General features: G+C 34.7%; 1 pseudogene; it reads right to left on the bottom strand.

Moving 5' to 3' along the window:
* Positions 1-7,787: 7,787 nt before the first annotated feature.
* On the bottom strand, positions 7,788-8,166 carry LOC127551590 (ubiquitin-like; annotated as a pseudogene).
* Positions 8,167-12,359: the final 4,193 nt, after the last annotated feature.

Raw genomic sequence — 12,359 nt, forward strand, 5'->3', positions numbered from 1 at the left:
CCAAATCCAAAGGTTCTGTCCTTCAGCCTCTGCCTCTGCCTTCTTCTGCCTCCAACAGAGATGGAAGATCTCTCTTATCTCCTTCTGGGGAGCCCAGCACCAACTTGCCGCGGAGAGCGGGCTTCTAGCGTAGCTCCACTGAAATCCCAAAAGTGTTCTCTGCAGCAAAGTCGTTTCTCTCGAGTCTAGCGCGATCAGCCAGCCAAGAGGAAAATATGTATTCTGCCATAGATCCTTCATCGCTGGCTTTTTATCTGCCTCTTCTGAGAGAATGGGATTATGGGTTTTCTCCCATAGTGCTCTCTGGCCCAATGACTTTAAGGGAGGTGTGAACTCTCTTGAAGTTAGAAAGTGTACTTTGTGAAGCTAGCATACTTGTGGAGTCCAATGAGTAAAGGTGGGAACACAAGCCTTGTCTTGATTAGTTCTACTTAGTACCTTGTTTCAGGTTCTGGCCAAAACAACTTCTTGTAAGATTAGATCAACTCTAATTACTTAGCAGTTAGTAAGGATTCCAACACTCATTGACTTATTCATTTCCATTTGTTCAATTCTAATTTTTAGTCAATTATTTTCTTCAGTTACCTTTTTAAAATTCCTTTTGTATTTGGCCAATTCAATTTTTAAATAAGTTTTTTTGTTCAATGGATTTTTTTGCCCATTTCACAAATTCTGTTTTTCAAGGAGGTGTTCTCTTTTTTCATTTTGTCAAATCTATTTTGTAACAAGTTGTATGCTTTTTTTCCATTGCAATGATCACATTTCCTTTCCCCATTTTTCTTCTCTCTTTTAAGATCCTTTTTGAATTCTTCCAAGAGATTCTTGTGAGATGGGGACCAACTCATATCATCTTTTGGGGCTTTATCTGGAGATTATTTGATTTTACTGTTCTAAGGGTTTGAGGTCTGTTCTCTTTCTCCATTAAAAACTATCTACCGTCAAAGTTCTTTCTCCCTTTTTTTTTTTTTAAGGTTGAAGTCTGGGGCAGCTGGGTGGCACACCCAGTGGTTGGAACACCAGCCCTGAAGTCAGGCGGACCTGAGTTCAAATTTGGCTTCAGACACTTAACTTCCCAGCTGTGTGAACCTGGGCAAGTCACTTAATCCCAATTGCCTCAGCAAGGGGAAAAAAAAAAGGTTGAGGTCTGCTTTTAAAGTAAAGGTGAGAATTTCCAAGCTTCCTCTATAGGCAACAGTGGCTGTGCTGGGTTGGTATTGCTGACTTCTGGTGTTGGGTAGGCATGGCCAAGTCCCTTGTTATTCTGGGGTTCAGAGGCTCACTATCTGCCTCTTGTGTTTGTGTTGGAGGTCTCACAGCTAATCTGCTGATCCTTACTCTTGCAACCAGAATAGCCAACACTGCTATAGATTCCTCCTGGTAGATTACCCGGGTTGGTGGACCCCACTCCACCCTGGGTCTCTGTGCTAAGCCTACAATTGGCCACCTCTCTGCATACCCAATTGAAATATACCTGTTCTGAAGTTTTTCCAAAGTATCTTCTGTAGAAATTTGTTATACTCCAAATATTTTTGGGTTCTGTCATGTCAAAACTGGTTCAGAAGCTTGATTTGGTGTCAGAGAAGGATGTGTGTCCTTTCTGTCATATTGGCTCCACCCCTCGATTCTATTATTTAAGGAATTATTTTCCTCAATGAGCTTTTGTACCTCCTTTCTCAATTGGCCAATTTAGCTTCTTAAGGTATTCTTCTCCTCAATAGCTTTTTGTATTTCCTTTTGCTTCTCTTTCCATTCTTTCCCTATTTTTATCTCTATTTCTCTTATTTGGTTTTTCAAAGTATTTTTTCAGCTATTCCATGGCCTAAGCCCAATTCTCATTTTTCTTGGAGGTTTTGGATGTGGGAGTTTTGTTATCATCTTCCTCATCCCCTCAATAACTTTCAATGGTCAATGTTTTCTGCATATTTTCCTAGACTAATTATTTTGCTTTTAATTCTTTGCTAAAGTAAGCCTCTGTTTCTAGAGTGTCCCAGGCTTCAGGGATTTTGTGCAGCTGTTTTCAGAAATCCTTCTAGGAATCTGACCACAACCACTCGTTTCTGCCCTGGAGCTGTAAGATCTAGGGTGCTGACTGGACTGGGGCTCTGCTGACCAGGCCTGCACTGGAATTACACACTGGACTCCCATCCTGTTGCCACAGACCCTCTCCACTGACCTTCTCAGTACTCCCTGGTGTCCCATGCTGAGAGTCCAGAAGCCTCCAGCACTGCTAATTTAGGGGTCCCTCCTTGTTGATGCTGGGGGTCAGGGCCAGAGCTGGATTTGTATGCTGGGTTCCCACTTTGATTCCCTAGACCTTTTCTCAAAGGTCTGAGCTTCCAAGTTATCTTTGGCTGGGAAATGTTGTTCTACTCCATCTTTTTGGGTGTTCAGATTATCTGAAATTTGATTAGAAACCTTATTTAAAGAAATTTGGAGCAATTTGGGGGAGAAGTTGTGTAAGACATTGCTCAGGATCACACTTATAGTAAGAGTCTGAAACCAGAATTGAATTCTGGAAGAGGAATCTTCCTGTTTTCTGGCCTAGAATTATATCCACTGCACTATTTGGTTGCTCCCTGACATATAATAAATATTTAATAAGTTCTCTCTCTCTCTCTCTGTCTCTTTCTCTCTCTTACAAGAGGGAAAGACCCCCCACCTTTTTAAATTTGTTCTCCCTCTTATCAGCCTTCATTCTTCTCTTTTCTTTCCCCTTTTCCCTCCTACTTCCCTATAAGGAAAGATAAATTTCTATACCAAATTAAGTATCCCTCTTTAAGCCTTATCTGATGAGCTTGAATTTCAAACACTGCTCATTCTTTTCCCTTCCTCTCTCTACTTAAACATGTCTTTTGTGCCTCTTCATGTGATGCAATTTACCACATTTTCCTCTTCTTTCCTCTTCTCCCAGTACCATCCTTTTCCCATCCTTTAATTTTTCCCCCTGAGGCAATTGGGGTTAAGTGACTTGTTCAAGATCACACAGCTAGGAAGTGTTAAGTGTCTGAGAACAGATTTGAACTCAGGTCCTCCTGACTTAAGGGCTGGTGATTTATCCACTATGCCACCTAGTTGCCCTTCATACTTTAATTTTAAAAAAAAGTTACATCAAAGTCAACTTATACCCATAATCTCTATGTATACACCTTCTAATTGACCTAACAAAGATATATTTCTCAAGTTACCAGTATATATATATATTGATCTATTTGTAGATATAGATAGATATAGATATAGGTATTTATAGATATATAATATATATGCATACATATACGTGTGTATATATTTATTTGTTTTTTTTTTCCTGATTATCTTTTTATGCTTATCTTGAGTCTTGCAAACATTTGAAGATTGTGTCTTCTGTTCAGTCCAAGTCTTTCCATCAGAAATGATTGAAAATCCCTTATTTTGTTGAAAGTTTATCTTTCCCCTTGAAAAATTATGCTTGATTTTACGGGGTAATTGCTTCTTGGTTTCAGTATAAGCTTCTTTTCCTTCCAGAATATCATATTATAGGGTCTCTAATACTTTAATGTAAAAGCTGTTAATTCTGGGTAATCCTGAGAGGGGCTCTTTGATATTTGAATTGTTACTTTCTGGCTGATTGTAGAATTTTCATGTTGAACTGATATTTTTGGAATTTAGTTACGATATAAGTTGGTGTTTTCATTTTGGGGTCTCTTTTAGGAGATGAAGGGTAGATTCTTTCCATGACTAATTTACTCTCTGTTTCTGGGGTATCAGGATAATTTTCCTTGATGATTTCTTGTAAGATGTTGCTAGGTTCTTTTTTTGACTGGGGCTTTTTAAATAATTCTTAAATTTTCTGTTCTGCATCTATTTTCCAGGTCAGTTATTTTTCCCATGAGCTATTTTACATTTTCTCTTATTTTTTCATTTTTTAAAATTTTGTTTGCCTGATTCTTGATGTCTCCTAAAGTCATTACTTTCCACTTGTCCAATTCTAATTTTTTAAGGAATTGTTTTCTTCAGTTATTTTAACCTTCTTTTTTCATTTGGCCAATTCTACTTTTAAAGTATCTCCAATGCATTTTCCCCCTATTTTGCCAATTCTTTTTTTTTGTCTCCATTTCACCAAATCTATTTTTAAGGAATTTGTTTTCTTCATTCAATTTTTGTGCTTTTTTCCAATTCATAATTTTATTTTTTTCCTTTTTTTAATTAAACCTTTTTATTTTCAAAACATATTCATAGATAATTTTCAACATTTATCCTTGCAAAACTTGTGTTCCAAATTTTTTCCTTCCTCCTAGACAGCAATTAATCCAATGCATATTAAACATGTACAATTCTTTTATCACAGGACTATTGGAACTGATCTGAACCATCTCGCATTTGAAAAGAACCACATCTGTCAGAATTGATCATTGTATAATCTTGCCATATATAATGATCTCCTGATTCTGTTCATTTCACTTGGCATCAGTTCATGTAAGTCTCTTCAGATCTCTCTGAAATCATCTTGCTGATTGTTTCTTTTAGAACAATAATATTCCAGAACTTTCATATACAATAACTTATTCAGCCATTCTCCAACTGATGGGCATCCATTCAGTTTCCAGTTTCTTGCCACTACAAAAAAGGCTGCCACAAACATTTTTGCACATGTGGTTCCCTTTCTCTTCTTTATGGTCATTTCTTATAGAACAATAAAATTCCATAACATTCATATGCCATGACTTATTCAGCCATTCTTCAATGATGGGCAACCACTCAATTTCCAATTTTGTGACAATACAAAAAGAGCTGCTACAAATATTTTTTGTACACTTAGGTCATTTTTCCTTATCTATGATCTCTTTGAAATATAGGTCCAGTACAGATACTATTGGATCAAAGAGTATGCACAGTTTGATAGCTCTTTGGGTATAGTTCCAAATTGCTCTCTAGAATGGTTGGATCATTTCACAACTCCACCCACAATGTATTAGTATCCCACTTTCCCCACATCCCCTCCAACATTCATCATTATCTTTTCCTATTGATAACTTTTTTTTATAATTCCCTTGCACAGTTCTCATTTCTTTTCCCAAAATTTTTAACCTCTCTTACTTGATTTTTAAAATCTTTTTTGAGTTCTTTCTAAAGAGCCTTTTGAACTTGAGACCAATTCATATTCCATTGCTGTTCTCTTTCTGGGTTTGTGTTCTGATTTTCCCTGTCACCATACTCGCTTTCTATAGTCAGGGCTATTTTTTATTTTTTGCTCATTTTTTTTACAGTTAGCTTTGCTTCTAGGACACAGAGGACAGTCTCAAACTTCTTTTGCTGGGAGAAAGGGACCTCATCACTGTCCTTCCACACTGGAACAGAAGGTATGCAAAGCTGAAGCTTTTCTACTGCTTCAATTTAGCCTGGCCTAGTCAAATCTCTTGTGCTGGAGTTTGGGGGTTCACTATTTGTCTTCTGCACAGGGGCTGGAGGCCTCAAACTGTCCTGCTGAGCCAGTTTAAAAGGGTCTTCACTGTTAATCTGGGCTGTGGCTAAGAACCTCCCACAAGATTTTCCACTCTGTGCCTGCAATGGGCTAAGTTGTCCCCTTTTTAATCCAAGTGAGAAAGACTTTTCCCCAGATCCTTCTAAATTATCTTAACCTGGAAATTTTTTTCTCTCTGTCTTTTTTAATGGGTTCTGTCACTCCAGAATCCATTTAGACTTTAGAGGCTTGATTTAACATTGTTTCCAAGGGAAACTGGGGAAATTTCAGACAACTTCCAGTTTTCTCTTGAAACCATTTCAGCGCTTTCTCCCTCGTTCTCTGTCCTCTACTTCCCAATAGGGTTAATGTCCCACTCCTTAAGGAAACTCAAAACCAGAGTATTAATAATTCCTATTTCATATTTTCTTTATTTATTACTTGGTATTTATGTGGGGTATCTGATATTTTCTTCTGACTCTATAAACTCATTGGCTGAACTAAATAGGACCTCAAATTCTCCACTGTGTTTCTCACTGGTGGAGTAAGTGGGAAGGACTCAATGGCATAGACTTTCTCTGGGCTCATCATTCTTTTGCCTCCAACTTCTTAAGAATGTTGAATAGACAATGTCCTAAATTATTTTTGATTCCCCCTTCCCTATCCCCTACTCTGCAGCACTTTTCCTATTATAAGACCTGGAGACAAGGCCACTTTGGGAAATTTGAAGGATGTGTCAGAGGTTGCCAGGATGGCAGAGTGGAGAAGAGATTACATTTATGTACTTTATAGCATGTGAATGACACATTCCATAGATTTCATTTTGGTATGAAGAATGTATTCTTTGATATGATTTGATAGCTCATTATATCAGAGAAATACTGACTCTGCTTCTAACCTTCACCCTTCTCTTTTTTCTCTTTAACTAGTTTATACCTCTCTTAACAAGTTTTTGTAGTTCTAAGTCTAAAAAATTTCTAGAGCCAATCAAAACTATGGACTACTAAAGAAATTGAGACTTGTGCTGAATGTGAAAAACTGAATATCTAGGTGGATTGTAAGATATAATTAAGAATAAAATGAGCTGACAAGTCACTGCTTTTAATGAAACTGAAAGTGTTGAATGAGCCACACCTGGAATACTAAATTTGGAAGGCATAACTAAGAAATATACATCTATTCATTGCTCTAAAACATGGGAAAAGACAAAAGACATCATAACATTCTCAGAGGAGTCATTCATAGATGATAATTTCTTTCTCATGTGACCAGTTATGTTGTATATTGAATTCTAGGTCAAAATGAACTCTGACTTTCTGGCCCAATTATCTAAACTGGTTATAAAATGAAACTAATGAAAATAAGCCTGTGTCTTTCATGGGACATTTTGATTTTGTATAAATTTCAAAAATAGGTCAGCAATGTGGAACAATAGATAGACTATTTAATCCTCTGTCTGAAAAACTCATCTTCCCAAGTTTAAATCCAGCCTTAGACATATGTTAGCTATGTGACCTTGGACAAGTCACTTAACTCTGCCTCATTTTCCTTATCTGTAAAATGACATTGAGAAAGAAATGGCAAGATACTACTGAAACAATTCAACAACTGCAGAAGCTCATGTCCCATAGCCTCAGAGTAAGTTGTAGTTACTAGAGCACTGGACATAAAGTTGAATTCCACTATCTAATTTATTAGTTGTGTGATTTGGAATAAAACATTGCATCTTTTTAGACCTCAGTTTCCTTGGCTGTAAGCAAAAGGTTCTGGTCTTGGAAGCTGGTTAAGTGCACCCCCTTCCTAAAATCATATTATAAACCCAACTAGCTTTCTTGAAAAGCTCAAAGAGTGAGCCTCTTTGAGGCATGGATGATTAAGCACACCTCATCATGATAACAAAAAAAGATAACGGGATTATAGTGTTTTAGTGGTATCACCTTCATTTGATGTACATTTAATTTTCCTTTATCATCATTGCTGCTGGAAAGAACAATGGATTGTCCTTTCTTAGTCCTTGTAATGCTAAAGACTCAAAGACCCCAAATCCCTTCTTTGGCCATTATATATATCATGAATCTCTTAATTAGAATATCAATTTCTTTAGGACAGAGATTATCACACTTTTGTGTCTGGACTATCATAGTTTAACATAACCAAGCACATATATAATTTTATTAGAATTGGGAATGCCTAAGTGAGGAAACTTTTTTTTTTCTGTTTCTCAATTAAAAGGGGATTTTATTGATATCACAGTTCCATTAAACTCAGGAACAAGGCTATGTTACAACAGATTACTCAAGAGTACTTTAGACAGTGGAACCAAACCAAAACTGGGTCCTGAGGCTGGTCTTTATTTGATCTTTTTGGGGCACAGATTTTTGGTGGGGTCTCACTTCTTATGACAGTTTACAATCCTGCAGTGCAGGTGGTCATAACATTTGTGCCAGATCATCTTTGTCACATTGTACTTCTGGACCAGCTGGAAAAGAGAAAGCTCAATGATGTCCCTTTGAAGATGCAGTACCAAGTGCAGTGTGGACTCTTCCTGGATGTTGTAGTCAGAGAAAGTCTAGCTATCTTCTGGCTGTTTTCCAACAAAAATCAGACATTGCTAATCTGGTGGTATAATTTCCTTGTCTTGTCTTTTGTCTTGGATATTCTCAATAATATCACTGGGTTCAATTTTGAGTGATGATCTCACACATCAAGGTCTTCACAAAGATCTGCATCTTTGCAACACTGAGTCTGCCACTTGGATGGAGGAAATTTTTTCTGCAAATGAAAGTCAGCACTTTTATCTATAATATGTAATCTTATAGAATTGCCTGAAGAACTGAGAGGTTTAATGACTTGCTCAGAATCATGTAGTCAGATGTGGGCCTTGAAGTGACTTCTTCCTTGTTATGCAAGTAATTCTTTAGTCACTATGCTACATTACCTTTTACTAACAAGTCATCTTTCTCATTCATTTTTTCATCCATTCATTTACTATAAAAATGACATTTTTAAAGCTAATACTGTAGGCTAGCATGCCAATTACAATTGTTAGCTCACATTCATCTATTATTATTATTACTATGGACAATGACAAAACAATAACAAAAGCTTTGATGATTTTAAAATTATGAAGATAATTCTTAACTACTAAAGATTAAATTCTATCCAATGTGACTTTTTTCAGAATGAATTAGATAATGATAGCTCATATTTGTTTTATACCTTAAAATTTATAAAGTATTTTATTTGCAAAAATCTTACATGTATGATTAGAATATATTATCAAAAAAAGGCAAACAGATATTCTTTCTTTCTTCCTCCTTCATTACAACTCTTCTCAATCTTTAAATTTTTCTCACAAAAAATACATATAATGTACAAATTTAATTTTTATGAAAATAATAGGAAGCATCCTGGGTATGACATTAATTGAATTCTTCCCCAAGCAATTAATGCAGTTAGCAAGTTGGATGCTCCAAAGCAGGAGAAAAAGTTTAGATGAAGAGTTAATAATTTAAGATCAATAACCTTGTTATTTCTTTTAAGTCATAACTGTATTTCAATATAATTGATTTCTTTTCTAATAGTTTTTTATTTAAAAAGTGTGATATTAAGTAGCTCATAGGCTTCACCAGACTGCCAAACAGATATATAATGCAAGAACAGTTGAGAAACTCTGATTTAGATTGTAAATTTATATAACTCCCCAAACTCCAAATAGGTCATCTTTCTCAATGTGCAATTAAAAATAAAGACTATCAGTATTTTCATTCAAGTAATAGCTTTTATAATGCTTTTTCACATCAGAATTTTTCCTAATATACTCAAAACTCTCATTGTAAAAAAAATGACCAAAATCCCAACAGACAAAATGATTGACAGTACATGTAACAACCTATGCCAGAAATTCCCTATCTTTCTCTTGATTGGAGCGAAGTATACTACACCTGATCTATCCCCCAATTTCTGATCACAACAAAAAATAAGGTACCAAAACTTTTGAAGATGATTCCACTTTATTGTTGTATAAAAATGATGAACAAGCTGACTTTAGAAAGATTTTTAGAAAGCTGAAAAGATTTGTTTGCACTGATGATGAGTGAAACAAGCAGAACCTGAAATAGATTGTACACAATAACAGGAAGAATGTGCAATGATAAATTATAAAAGACTTGGCTTTTCTCAATAGTTTAGTAATCCAAAACAATCCCAATAGACTTTGGACAGAAAAATGTCATCTGTGTGCAGAACTACAGAGATTGAAAGTTACGTTCATCACATGCTATGTTCATTTCTTTGTCTTTTTTTCCCTCTCCCATGGTTTTTTCCTTTAGTGCTGAATTTTTCTCTCCCAGCATGATTTATAAAGCAATGTGTATTAAAATAAATAAGTAATTTTTTAAAAGGGAAAAATAAAATAAATATTACTATAAATAGCTTCAATTCTTCTGAAAAAAATGCTGTTTATATCATTTGACCATTTATCAACTGGGGAATTACTTGTTATTATAAATTTTATTTAGTTCTCTATAAATTTGAGAAACAAGGACTTTATCAGAAACACTTGCTATGGAAATTGTTTCCCAGCTTTCTGCTTTCCTTCCAACGTTGAATGCATTGTTGTTGTTGTTGTTGTTTTTTTTGTACAAAGTTATGAGAACTAACCATTTTACATTTTGTAATGTTCTCCATTTCTGATTTGATAATAAATTCTTCCCTTCTCCATAGATTTAACAAGTAAACTATTTTTTCTTTCCCTATTTGCTTTTGACATCTCCCTTTCTATTTAAATCCTATACCAATTCTGACCATATCTTGGTATATGGAATGAGATGTTGGTCTATGCCTATTCTTTTCCAGCTTCCTCAGCAGGTTTTTTTCAAATAGTGAATTCTTATCCCAGAAGCTTGAATCTTTAGGCTTATTAAACAGTAGATAAACTGTGTATTGTTTACTGATCTACACTTTATGTCATAGTTCCAAATAGTTTTTAATAATTGCTGCTTTATAATAGAGTTTTAGATCTAATATGGCTGGATCACTTATCTTTGCACTTCCTCCTTTAATTCCTTGGTATTCTTGTCATTTTCTTATTTTTCTAGCTCTATAAAATAATCATCATTCTTATTATATTAGCTCAGCCAACTCCTACATAATTGATATTTTTACAATTTGTGTGAAAAGCATTTTGTTATTGTATTCATATAGTCCCTGGGTTTGTCTTGGCAATTTGGCCCCCAAATATTTTATATTGTCTACAGTTATTTTAAATGGAGTTTCTCTTTCTATCACTTACTTGCAGGGCTTTTTTGGTCACATATACAATATAATAATTATATAATGACATAGAAATGCTGGTGGTTTATGTGGGCTTACTTTTATATCCTGCAACTTTGCTAATATCGTTAATTATTTCAAGTAGTTTTTTACTTGATTCTTTAGAATTCTCTAAATATACCATTAGATCATCTGCAAAAAGTTATTGTTTTGTTTCCTCCTTGCCTACTTTAATTCCTTCAATTTCTTTTTCTTCTCTTATTCCTAAATCTAACATTTTTGTACAATACTGAATAGTAGTGGTGATAGTGTACATTCTTGCTTCAACCCTCATCTTATTGGGAAGATTTCTAGCTTATTCCCATTACATACAATGCTTGCTGATGGTTTTAGATAGATACAATTTATCATTTTAGGGAAAGCTCCATTTATTCCTATGTTCTCTAGTGTTTTATTATTTTTTTTAATTAGGAAGGGGTGTTGTATTTTGTCAAGAGGTTTTTTTTCCTGCATCTATTGATATAATCATATGATTCTGTTATTATTGTTACTAATATGGTCAATTATGCTGATAGTTTTTCTATTATTGAGTCCACCTAGTTATAGGATATTATCCTGGTGATAAATTGCTATGAACTCTTTGCTAATGTTTTATTTAATATTTTTGAATCAATATAATTATTATTATTTTTAGAGAAATTGATCTATAATTTTCTTTCTTTGATTTGACATGTTGGTTTAGGCATTAGTATCATATTTAGATCATGAAAGGAATTTGGTAGGACTCCCCCTATTTTGCCAAGTAGTTTATATAATGCTGAAATTAATTGGTTTTTAAATATATCGTAACAAATAAGCGTCAAATCTACTGTTAAATTGGAATGATATTTACTCCATGTATGTGAAGACTTCATCTGGTATGATATGTAAATAAGAACAATTTGTTTCATTGGTCATGAAGGCAACTGAAACAAGCTCTGTGGAACATTCATAGCTTGGTCAGTCATCAAAGATGCTAAGATCATCCACTGCATCCCAGACCATAATCGGTTTTCTTGACTTTTGTTCTGCTTCTGCATTTTGATGATTTTGGAAGACACTGATAACTTTGTACAACTCTGCCTTTTTTAAATTCAATTCACACTTAAGTCAAGATATTACCTGTAATGTCACTGACCCTTTTAGAAAATGAAGAATGAATAATAGCTATCTTTTCATAATTCTCTTGCCTTACTTTTATTCTTTTTGAAATTTTTCCTCTACCTTTCCTATATGATTTTTTAAATCCTTTTTGAGTTCTTCTAGGAATTCTTTTTGACTTCTGAGTTTATATCCTGATCTTCCCTGCTATGATAGGTTCATTTTTTTTTTTTTTTTTTTGGTGCTTTGCTCATTCTTTTACATTATTTCTTGACTTTTAACTTTATGCTAAATTTGGGTTCTGCTCCTAGCTTAGAGGAGACACTGAGTCAATCTTCCCCTTTCATTCTGCTATTTCAGAGCTAGCTCTGGGGGGTCTATAGGTTTTTGTTGCATCTAAAATAGTTTAATCAAATAAAATATGTGGTCTCTGTTTCCATGTCTGCACTTTGATCTTTACCAAGAAATGATCTTGTTTCCCTCTCATCATCAGTTATAGTACTCTTCT

This window comes from Antechinus flavipes, chromosome 1, assembly GCF_016432865.1.
Source record: "Antechinus flavipes isolate AdamAnt ecotype Samford, QLD, Australia chromosome 1, AdamAnt_v2, whole genome shotgun sequence".
In the NCBI taxonomy this organism is placed as follows: Eukaryota; Metazoa; Chordata; class Mammalia; order Dasyuromorphia; family Dasyuridae; genus Antechinus; species Antechinus flavipes.